Source organism: Nicotiana sylvestris, chromosome 3, assembly GCF_000393655.2.
Source record: "Nicotiana sylvestris chromosome 3, ASM39365v2, whole genome shotgun sequence".
Lineage (NCBI taxonomy): Eukaryota > Viridiplantae > Streptophyta > Magnoliopsida > Solanales > Solanaceae > Nicotiana > Nicotiana sylvestris.
The window spans coordinates 12593974-12606554 of NC_091059.1; the positions used below are offsets into that span (position 1 = coordinate 12593974).

Here is a 12581-nt window from a genome sequence, read left to right on the forward strand (position 1 = left end):
GGATGAATTTGGATGGTTGACGGAAAGATTTTTGGAGTTAGAGTTGCAGCTTCAGCTACTAGTTCTGTCATAACCGCACCTGCGATTTAGGTTCCGCAAGTGCGGCGTCGCAAAAGCGTCTTAGTGGCCGCAGAAGAGAAATTGAGGGAGGTCAGCAGTTTCCGCAGATGCGGGAGAATTTTCGCATAAGTGGTACCGCATATGCGAGTTGGAGACCGCAGGTGTGGAAATCGGCCTTTAAGTTCAAATGCGGAAATCGTTGGGCAGAACATATACATTCTTGCCTTCGCGAAATTTAGCCATTTTTCATCTTTTTCAAAACGGGAAGAAGCTTGGGGAGCACTTTTCAAGAGGGATTATCAGAGGGGTTCATTGGGGTAAGGTCTTTGGTCCCTAAACTCGTTGTTAGAATAATTTTTATCAATTTAAGCATGAAAAATTAAGGAAAATTAGTGGTAATTGTGGGGTTATGGCTTGTCTAATTGGAGGTCTTTGAGTGATGATTTGAGGGACAAATTGAGGTTCGATTTTGGTATTTTTGATATGACTGAACTCGTGAGAGTGCGAGAGTTCTGGAAATGTAAATTTTACCCGATTCCGAGATATGGGCCCGAGGGTCGTTTTGGTCATTTTACATAAATTCGTGTATTAACTTAGAATTTAATTGTAGAATCAGTTACTTAAAGTGTTATTTACATTATGCAATTGAACAGATTTGGGCCATTTGGAGTCGAGTACTCGTGGCAAGAACGTGCTCTCGGGTTGATTTTGAGCCAGTTCGAGGTAAGTGGCTTGTCTAACCTTGTGTGGGGTATCTTCCCCTTAGGATTGGTATATTTGGTAATTGAAATGCCTTGTACATAAGGTGAGGAGTGCGCACTTGTGCTAATTGTTGGAGATCCAGTTTTCTTTAAGAAATTACTAGTATGTTTCCTTTCTTGTTTCTATTACTTGCACTATTAAGCCTGTTGTTAGCTTAGGAAAGTATGTCTAAGTGACTGAATTGCTTTATTTGTTCAACCTGCCTTACCTGAATTCTGTGCAGCATGCTAGGCTAGAATCATTTGTTGCCTTAATATGAAATTTTGCCATTTCTGTATATTTTCTTGTTGCTGCTGTGTATTTATTTTGGGACTACAGATGTGGGATTCCGGTAGCTCCCCCTTGTCTGTTTATTTTGGGACTACGGATGTGGGATTTCGGTAGATCCCCCTGCACGGTTATATGGAACTACGGGAATACACCCAGTAGATTCCCCCAGTACTGAGTATTTATATTTGGGACTACGAAATGGGATTCCGGTAGATCCCCGTGCACTATGAGTAGGACTACGGGACGAGATCCCGGGAGATCCATTGGATATGTACATATGGGACTACAGGACGGTATCTTGGGAGATCCCCGATCGTTATTATTGGTGCTGAGCTGTAATTCTTTTTTGTGTTTACCTTGTTTCTGTATAGTTGTTGCGGTCCTGTACATCCCGTGTTATTTTACTACTGTACTTATTTATACTGTTCTGTTCTATACTGTTGATCTTTATATTTTATTCAACCTCAGTAGGGCCCTGACCTTCCTCGTCACTACCCAACCGAGGTTAGGCTTAGCACTTATTGAGTACCGCTGTAGTGTACTCATGCCCTTTCTGCGCATGTTTTTCACGTGCAGATCCAGGTACCGCTACTCAGGACTACCATCCTTGAGGGAGGCGACTGCTCTAGAGACTTCGAGGTACATTTTCCGCGTCCGCAAACCGAGGAGTCCCTTTTCTATTCTAGCTGTTAAACATTGCCCTTCTGTATTTTCTTTCTTGTTAGATATTCTGGAGTTAGACTGTTAGATATTCCAAAGGCTTATGTTTCCGTGAGTTTCCGAGTTTTGGGATAGTGTACTTGGTTTTGAGAATGTTGTGTTGTATATGTCGAGCGGCATTATAACTATTGTTTCCATTCAGTTATTTTGGTTTTTGATTATTTCTTCCGCAAGTTTCGTTTATGTTACGCATTTGTTAGGCTTACCTAGTCGTAGAGACTAGGTGCTGTCACGATGGTTCATGAAGGGTGAACCGGGGTCTTGACAGGTTATTTGTTATCGCCATTTTTAGCCCATGCAGCAACACTATTAGTTCACAGTGTAGTATGTTAGTACAAGTTATTTTTTCCATGAAACCTATTACCCAACCCCCTATTATTCCTAATAACCACACCCATGCCTCCCACCGGTCCATTTTGAAGGTTTGAACCATCAGTGTTGAGTTTATAGTGGTCCCTTTGAGGTGGTGCCATTTGATATGAATGACCAAATCAGATTTTCCCTAGCATCTTCCTGCTACATGAATGTACTCTATGGCTTTGGATATGGCATTTTGGTGTGAGACGGGATCCCTTTTGCTTGAAACAATTGTTGTTTCTAGTTATCCAGATTTTTTAGAGGCAAAAAGGGATCAACTGCCCTCCACCTAAGTAGGCTATTGAAATTATGGTTGTGCAGACTATTAATGATGCATTCTCACTTGGTTTGGCTATTGGTAAAGGACTGGATATGAATGTCGGTTTGGCTTAATTGTGAAAGGTTATCCCAGAAGTGCTTAGTATTTTCACACATGATGAAGATATGCTCAATGAATTCCTCTTTTATGTTGCATAAGAAAAAAATAGGGCTCAAAGTTACACCTCTGTGATGAAGGTGCTTACTAGTGGGGAGTCTGCCATGTGTCATAAGCCAAAAAAGTATTTGATCTTATTAGGAACTTTCCTAGTCCATATCCAATTGAACCCTCTTTCCTGTTCATTGGTCTGATGGTATATGTCCCCTAAGATGATTGAATAGGCAGATTTAGTTGTGAATAATCCATTATAGGTTTGGTTCTATGCCATTTGTCACGACCCAAACTGATGGGCCGCGATGAGTGCCCTAGTGCTACCTGTCGAACACCCTTAAGAATACGACTAAGATATAAATATGAATAATATCTGCTGAATTAAGAGAGTAACATGCACGAGGAAAATCTGTCCAAATGACATATATACATATATGCGCGGATTATAGTGGGTGAGTCGACAAGGCCACGATAGATAACTATATACCCAAAACTAAAAACCGACAAGGCCACATACTATCCAATTATACATAACTGTCTACAAACCTCTAATAGAAATACAAATGTACAAAGGTGGAACTGAGCCACGTCATACCCATATATCTATATATATAAACATATCGTACCAAAATCAAAAGCAACTCCGGATCAAGTGGAGCACACCAACTCTCGCTGATCAAGGATCCTAAGAAGGGGGACCGTCGACTTGCCTACCTGCACCTGCGGGCATGAAACGCAGGCCCCAGGAAATAGGGTGTCAATACGAATAATATACTGAGTATGTAAGGCATGAAATTCACAAAGGACATAGATGAAACATGGAATGGAGAAATCCATTTGTAAGTCTGAATAACCTTATAAATTTTGTAACATTATAATGCCATACACGTTGTGAGCAGCTTATTTTTGACCATATTTGAATTTATTCCTACTTTTCTCTACTCACTACCCACTTTCCTCACTTTCTCCACTCACTACTCACTTTCCCCATTTTCCCCAATCATGTTCCCTACTCTCCCCACTTTCCCCACTCATGTTCCCCACTCTCCCCAAAATATTTCCTCCACTCACACCATTCACAACCTTAAGACACCCCTCCCAGCGTCTTCTTCTACACAGACTTGAGGAGACCCTTCCATCTCCTCTCCAAGTCAACAACCATAGCTTTGAGCTTAACCCTCCCTCATTTTTCTTAAGAAACACACGCACACTGGACCAACCAGCAACGGCTCAGTCCAAACTTGCCAGAAGAAGCAGCCATAGCAGAGAACAAAAGACCACTCTTCTAGCACTAACTCCTTCTTCATCTAACAATTGAAATCAGCGACCATTTCCACCACAGCTAGAGCTTATTACACGAGAGATCTTGCGAGTTTCGAGGTCTGGTCGTAATTCTGTTGAGGTTTCCGGTGAAGTTCTAGTCCTGCAGTTCGAGGATGTCATCTGGTCAGCGTTTTCAGTAGTTGTTGCGACTGTAAAAGATCGATCTTCTTTCAGATTATATGTAAGTTCTTGAATTTGTAATCCGTTCGTTTTGATTGGAATTATTTTACATGTTCTGATTAGTTATTTCATTACTACTTCTTCTTCGGTTTTGTTTTGCTCTACTATTTTGTTTGAATACTTGGTTTGGTATTATTTCACTTGAGGTTGTGCTTAATTCTCCCACGAAGGTGTGATTTTAAAAGTGGTATATGCTTCAGTAGATGAACTTTGAGATATTGAGTAAAGATAAAATTTGAATGTTTCTGTTGGCTTATTCGTGCCTGTGATGAGCAGCAACACTGGAAGGAACTCATATATTGGTATATCCAACATGATGAATTTGATAACGCTCCACTACTGTCATGAATCATTCTCCAGATGCTTGGGATCATATGCAATTCAAAGATATTGTTGTGAAAGCTGCTAATGTGGTCTTTGTGAATATATATCGAGTGTTTGAGTTTTTTTTTGTTCTATTTATTTATCATTTTTCGTTCTTTCCTTCTTTTTCTGTTCGAAATTTGCGCAAATTGATTTATGTCATTTTCTGTTTGTCAGTAGTTTAGGAAGAACTTGGCATTTGGTTGAGGCACTGATAGTAGTAATAGTTTTGTTTTGGATACGTTTAATGTGTTGAAGTTATGATCTCTGTTTGTAATTGTTTAGCGGTTGAATCTATTTAATCTGTGGAAGATTTGATCTTTTTGTGATTGTTTGGTGTAAGACAATATCATAGATGAATTCTTTTCTCTTGAGCTTTAGGCATGTTGAATCTATCATGGTGATTTTGTACACGTTCGCGTGACATAATTACGATTCTTAAAACTAACTCGGAGTATGCGTCCGCGCAACTTCGATCAAACCTTCTTAATGATAAAATCATTATTAATAGACCTCTAATTTAATTTAGTTCATATAGCTTGAGGTGTACCATTACTAAATTTTTCGTGGCCCTCGTAAAGTTAAAAATGCGTAGTTACTTTAGGCGCGTCATTTTAATAACTAATTTCCTTAAACTCGGGTGTGCATTTCATGTGACCCAAATCCAAATCCTAACAACGTTAAATAAAATATGTTGCGGATCGTGGGTGCATTTCATGTGGCGTGATCCAAAGGCGTGTTTTAAATAACGTTGAATCTTCCTAAAAATAATTACAACCGGTTTAATAAGTTAAAATATACTATAGGTTAAAACATGTATTAAAATCAGATAATAGGCCAATTGTAATAGGTTAAGCGACCGTGCTAGAACCACGGAACTCGGGAATGCCTAACACCTTCTCCCGGGTTAACAGAATTCCTTACTTAGAATTTCTGGTTCGCAGACTTCAAAAGAAAAGTCAAATTTTCCTCAATTTGGGATTTAAAATAAACCGGTGACTTGGGACACCAATAAATATTCCAAGTGGCGACTCTGAGAAATTAAATAAAATAATCTCATTTCGAATAATGTCACTTAAAGTGGGAAAACTCCCTTGTACTACCTTTCGGGTGTGTAAAAAGGAGTTGTGACACACGTGCATATAAATGTCGTGTCATGCATAGGTATAGGTGTACATAATATCATCAAGCCTCTGAGGGCATCCCATCATATCGTCTTGGCCACTGTGGGCAACATCATCAACATATACCAGCTGATCAGGTGGTGGTGCATATATAACGTTGTAGCCTTTTCCCATATCCCATATACATACATATATATATATATATACATACGTATATATATATATATATATATATATATACACATATAAATACACGTATATAATGTCATCTGGTCATGGGTCAATGTACGTGTATAAATGAATGAAATGTATGAAAATATGTTAATAATCTCAATATTCCTTTTGGATAAACCTTATCAACTGTATATTATTTTAAGACCTATGAACAGAAGATATAATAATATGTCACATGGGAATCAAGAACATAGAGACCCCTAGTACTTCTATGAATATAGTCGTTTATGAAAATCGTGCATTTGCTCATTTCTTTTGTATAACTTGGATTATGCTAAAAAGAAAGAAGGTATGACCTTAACATACCTGAGTCGATTCTCTTGAGAAAGATTACACCGTACTCCGTTAATATTGCAAAATCTCACGTTAATTTGAAAGCTTGGGCGCAACTTATATGTTATATAATATGCATTTGCATATTAGAAGGTTTGAACGTGCTTTCTATGTAAGAGAATCTTGCTGGACTATTAAGTTGAAACATAATTTTCCTAAAATTTGATAGACTCTTTCAGAAGAGGTGTAGTGAATGAATTCTAATTTTTGAGATTGTTATCTTTAGTTTAGGTGGGTTCCTCATTGAAAGATTGGTGTCACCTTAAGGTGTGACACCTTTCCCATTCTCATTATTAGTCATCAAGAGAGCTTAGGAAGCTTGCCACATTGGGGGGGGGGGATTTTAATTATTATCTACTAATTTATTAATTAACTAGGTAATGTCTCGTTACCCGATAATTAATTAATTACCCGCATAATTAAGAATTATCTCAAATTACCTAAAAGTACTACTCATTTTTAATATACTTTATACGTTATACTATCACGGTCATATGGTACCTTGTATGGTACTAGTCCATAAATATCGATTATTATCGCTCGACCCGTATTTTATCCCAAATCGGTAACCTTCAACGAAACTTATTTTCTTTAATTCGTGTATTCTTTATCCTTCATGACACTTACTCATGGCTTGTTATAAATAGCATAAATACGTTAACCTCAAGATATTTTCATCCCCGAGTCTACGTCAATTAACTAAAGATAAAACTTTTAACGTACGAAAACGCGAAATGTAACACCATTCTATCAATGTTTGCATTGTTGGCACTAGGGATAGTGGAGCTGATCCCATTGGTTACACTATCAAGGAGGGTGACAAAAAGATTGGTAGTGTTCCAAATGCCATTTTGCATACAGGTGGAAACCTTCAAGGTTTCTTCCTCCTTGTTTAGTGGTCCATTAACCAAGGTTCTGATTGGCTCCAGTTATTGATCCATTTATCATTGTAAAGGTTGACTCTATTCCCCTTGTTGACAATCCACCTATTAGCCTTACTGGACACATTCCACCCATTCCTAATGCTAAGCCAAGTCCTAGAGGCCATTTGCCTAGTAGGTTGTCTACTAGTACGATGTTTGTGGAACAGATCTCAAACCCATTGGGCATTTGAGTTGTTACAAATTCTCCAAGTCAACCTAGCACGAATGGAATTATTTCTTACGTCAGTTCTGTTAGAATAGTTATATAAATAGTAGTAAATAACTCTAATCCCATATGTATTAGGAGTAAGACATGTTATGTATATATATAGGGCTCATTGTATCGTGTTTAACATATGAGAATAATATCAATAATATTTTTTTCCGTATTTTCTCACATGGTATCAGAGCATTGGTGAGAAGAGATCGTTGTGCGTCATTCCAGCGACATCCGGGAAGAAAGAACTCAGTCACCGTGAAATTTTCCGGTGACCTAAGTGACTGATTGTGTCAAAGTCACTATCAGTGTCGTGCAAAATTCAACACCACCACAAGGTTCCCAAGAGAGATCTGACCAAACCCCAGAAAACTTCATCGGAAAATACCCATCCACGCGCCCCCACGCGCCTATCAGAGATCTGCTTCCGGTAACGCGTCTATCACACGCACCGACGCGTGTTCCCTCTTCCGGTCAGATTTTGAAAAAAGTTCTTTTGAACGGCCTGCCCGCCTAGTAATTCCGAGCCTACCCATACCTTTTTCTTTTTATTCCGATCACTTTGAGTTTTTTCGGCGACTACACTGATTTTTTCTGGCAGCTACAGTAATTTTCCGGCAAAAACAGTGTTCCCTTCATCTGTTTAGCGAGTTTTTAATTGATTCTTTCTGTTATTTGGTGATAATTTTATAGACCTCACTTCAATCCAACAATGTCTTTGGGAGTCAATGCTTTCGGGTCTAAAAACCCTGGTTTTGGCAGTACTGGTGTTATGATTACCTCAGAACCTTTAATGGAAAGTTCAAACTACTTAGCTTGGGCTTCGTCAATTGAGTTGTGGTGTAAAGGTCAAGGTTTTCAAGATCATATAATCACGAAGTCTAGTGAAGGAGATGAAAAGGCCAAAACACTTTAGGAGAAGATCGATGCTCAATTATGTAGTATTCTGTGGCGATCTATTGATTCCAAGTTGATGTCCTTGTTTCATCCATTCCAGACATGTTATTTGGTTTGGGAAAAGGCTCGCACTTTATACACTATGACATATCTCATTTCTATGATGTGATATCGCGGATGACAAATTTAAAGAAACATGAATTAGATATGTCTACTTACTTAGGACAAGTACAGACAGTCATGGAGGAATTGGAGAAGTTGCTGCCAGTTTCTGCTAGTGTTGAAAAGCAGCAAGAGCAGCGACAAAAGATATTTCTAGTTCTTACTCTTGCTGGGATTCCTAATGATCTTGACTCAGTATGTGATCAGATTTTGGCTAGTCTGTCTGTCCCCACAGTTGATGAATTATTCTCTCGATTACTTCGCTTTGCTGCAGCACCAAGTCACCCAGTGATCTCATCACAGACACTTGACTCATCTGTTCTCACATCCCAAACAGTGGACAATCGAGCATCTCATACTATGGAGAATAGACGAGGAGGAGGTCGTTTTGGAAGATCTAGACCCAAGTGCTCTTATTGTCATAAACTTGGACACACTCATGACGTGTGCTATTCTTTACATGGTCACCCACCCAAAAATGCTTATGTTGCTCAGACCGATACTACAGGTAACCAGAGATTTTCTTTATCTTAAGGGGAGTATAATGAGTACCTTCAGTATCAAGTATGTAAGCAAACATCTCCACAAGTAGCCTTTGTTGCTCAGACTGATACTTCTGTTGCTGGAAATTCTTTTACTTGTGTTTCCCAGTCTAGTACTCTTGGACAATGGGTTGTAGACTTAGCTGCTTCTGATCATATCTCTGATAATAAATCACTTTTGTCAAATATTGCGTATTCAAAGTCTCTTCCCACTGTTACTTTAGCCAATGGGCCTCAAACTAAAGCAAAAGGAGTTGGACAAGCGAATTCCCTACCCTTTGTCACTCTAGATTCCTTTCTTTATGTCCATGGCTGTCCTTTTAACCTTGCATCTGTTAGTCGGTTGACTCGTGCCCTCCATTGTGGTATATATTTTATTGATGATTCTTTTATTATGCAGGACCGTAGTACGAGACATACGATTGGAATAGGACTTGAATCAGAAGGTCTTTACTACCTTAACTCACCCAATTCCTCCAAGGCATGTCTAGTTAAAGATCCTCCGGACCTAATTCACAAACGTTTAGGACATCCAAGTTTATCCAAGCTTCAGAAGATGATGCCTAGTTTGTCTAGTTTATTCACATTAGAGTGTGAGTCATGTCAGCTCGGGAAACATACTCGAACCTTCTTTCCTCGTAGTATTGAGAGTCATTCAGAGTCTGTTTTTTCTTTAGTTCATTCTGATATATGAGGTCCTAGTAGAGTCAATTCAACCTTGGAATTTCTTTATTTTGTTAGTCTCATTAATGATCATTCAAGATGTACTTGGATTTTCTTAATGAAAGATCGTTCTGAGTTATTTTCTATAATCCAGAATTTTTGTGCTGAAATTAAAAATCAATTTGGTGTTTCTATTCCCATTTTTCGCAGTGATAATGCCTTAGAATATTTATCCTCTCAATTTCAGCAGTTTATGACTTCTCAAGGAATTATTCATCAGACCTCTTGTCCTTATACCCCTCAATAAAATGGGGTTGCAGAGAGAAATAATAGGCACATCATTGAGATTGCTCGCATACTTCTCATTGAATCTCATGTTCCATTGCGTTTTTGGGGCGATGCAGTTCTCATAGCTTGTTATTTGGTTAATCGGATGCCTTCATCTCCCATCCAGAATCAGATTCCATATGCAGTATTATTTCCCCAGTCATCCTTATACTCTGTTCCCCCTCGTATTTTTGGGAGCACTTGTTTTGTTCATAACTTAGCCCCTGGGAAAGATAAGTCAGCTCTTCGTGCTCTCAAGTATGTCTTCCTTTGTTATTCTTGTGTTCAGAAGGGATATCGTTGTTATTCACTTGATCTTCGTAGGTGCTTTATGTCATCTGACATCACATTTTTTTAAGTCTAAACTTTTCTTTACCTCTTCTGACCATTCTGACCACCTTGATATATCTGAGGTCTTACCTATACTGACCTTTAAAGAGTTTACTATAGGTCCTCCTTCACCTTCTGCCACAGAAGTCTTACCCATTCCAACCATTGGGGAGTCTAGTGTGGCTCCTCTTCGACTCCCCGCCATAGGAATGTTGATACCCAATTTTTTCCTAGGTAATTTTATACCCAAAATATTTCCAAAATAGCATATACGTGCATATGTAAGCACACCCAACAGTTTTGGTATTTTTAATGATTTTTAAACCTACCTACTACCTATTATTACACCACAAAAATGCAATAATTATTCCCAAAATTATCATTTTGGTGAATAACTCATTTCGTTCTCACGTTTACGCCAAAATATAATTAAGGTAATTTTTGCATATTTTACAAATTTATTTGGCATTTTAAAGCTAAATTGTATGTAATTGCAATTATAGCCTATTTTATGATTTACAACATTTTATAATTATAAAATTACTTCCAGCATTTTTAATTTAATATTTGTATATTATTTATTAATTTAGTACCTTCAATTGGTTTCAGAAAAAACTTTTTACTATTTTTTATAAAATAAAATGGGAAAAATGGCTATTTAAAATTTAGCCCCAATTGTATTTCAATTTCAGCCAATTTGGCACCCCTAATTAACCCAACTCAGCCCCAAATTCGAGCCCAAACTATCCAGCCCAATTACCTTTAACCCAACCCAGCACCTACTCAACCGACCCAGCCCATAACCCTGTTCAATCTCGATCGTTGATCACTTAGATCAACGACCACCATTGATTCTTTCCTTTTTAATTTCAAACGACCCATAAACCTACCCCATTCCTTTAGAGACGCCGCCTTTGAATCCCTTCTTTCTCTCAACTCTCTCTCAACCCACCTCAAACCCTAGCCGCCGCCTCTCACTGAAACCCTAATCCATGGCTTCCCAGGCTCATCGGAGACCTGTACCAGCCTCTCATGGCCTCTACATGCTCGTCTTTGAGGTCCTATGACCAGATCTTGAAGGGGTTTCGACCAAGCTTTTGATTGATGACTGTTCTCCGGTCATCTTCAACCTTTGTCCAGGCCAGCCATGGCTATTTGAGTTCGATCTTCGACTTTCCTGCTTAGATCGATTGTTTTCAAAGCCTTTCTCATCGCCTGGGTTTCTTACGAAATCCTAATCTCTAAGGTTCCTTCGATTTTATTTCAGATCTGCCCCGGATCTATATGTGTTTGAACTTTCTAAGCATCTTTCTCAAAGTTTCTTTAATTTTTTGCTTTCAAAATTAGGGTTTTATGTTAAGGTATTTCGAATTTCTTCTCTGATTCTCGACATGTTTTACTGTGTTTTGCTTGTGTTGTTTTCTATCTGAGTTAGCATATTTAAAACCCTAATTCTTGAGATTTTGTTTGAGTTTCTTAGTCTGTTTGTTAACATTCATTTACCTTGTTTTTCTATCTGAGTTAGCATGTTGAAAACCCTAATTTTTGGGGTTTATTCGAGATTCTGAATTTGTTTGCTTGTTTCACTTGTTTATCGCCTCTAAACCTGATTGATTTTGAAAACCCTAGTTCTTTGGGGGTCTATTTGAGTTCCTGAAGTTCTTCGTCTGTTGAAATTGCTCAATGTGATTCCTTTACTTCAACTCTCTTTTTTCTTTATGTGACTCTTTTGGTTCTGAGTTCTTGCTACCTGTCAAACTCGACTATGATTTTCACTCGACTCTTTGCATGCCTCTGATCCTTTTCTCTATTACTAAACCACTGAAACCCGACTATCATGCTTCGAATGCTTGCTCTATGCTACTACTGTATGTTGTTTCTTTTGCCATAGTTTGGCCTCACATGTCTATTACTTGTGCATTCCTTTATATACTGAGTCCCTTCTGTGATTGATTTTCAAACTCATAACTGATTTCAAAACTTTTCCCTCTTACTCGCCTGTTAAGGGTTAATTGATTCTCTTTCTTGGTTTGGCCTTACTAAACCCTTTCCAAAAATAAGTACAATCCTGTACTTGGACTTAAATACCTATTGTATGATTTTACTACTCCTTTTATAGCAACAACCATTCTGCTTATAGACTGATTTTCTTTCCTTATTTTTGATCCTATTAGTATCCGTTTGAACAATAATCCCTTGATTAAAGGGAAGTCTTGTGTTAATTGATTCTGATTATGATCATGCCCATAGTTGTGTTAAAGCTATACTTGTTACCTTATTCTTTACTCGTTTTCAAAACTATAAATACCTATACTCTTCTCTTTCAAAGACACGAACACACATGACATAAGTCACTACTTCTTC

At 38.2% G+C, this 12581-nt stretch overlaps 1 long non-coding RNA gene across 1 annotated transcript; it reads left to right on the top strand.

The window, feature by feature from the left end:
• The first annotated feature begins 3772 nt into the window (after window positions 1–3772).
• On the top strand, window positions 3773–4786 carry LOC104228697 (uncharacterized). The gene is made up of 2 exons (XR_711388.2): window positions 3773–4103; window positions 4379–4786. It is a non-coding gene; the product is annotated as an uncharacterized lncRNA (long non-coding RNA).
• The last annotated feature ends 7795 nt before the right edge of the window (window positions 4787–12581 follow it).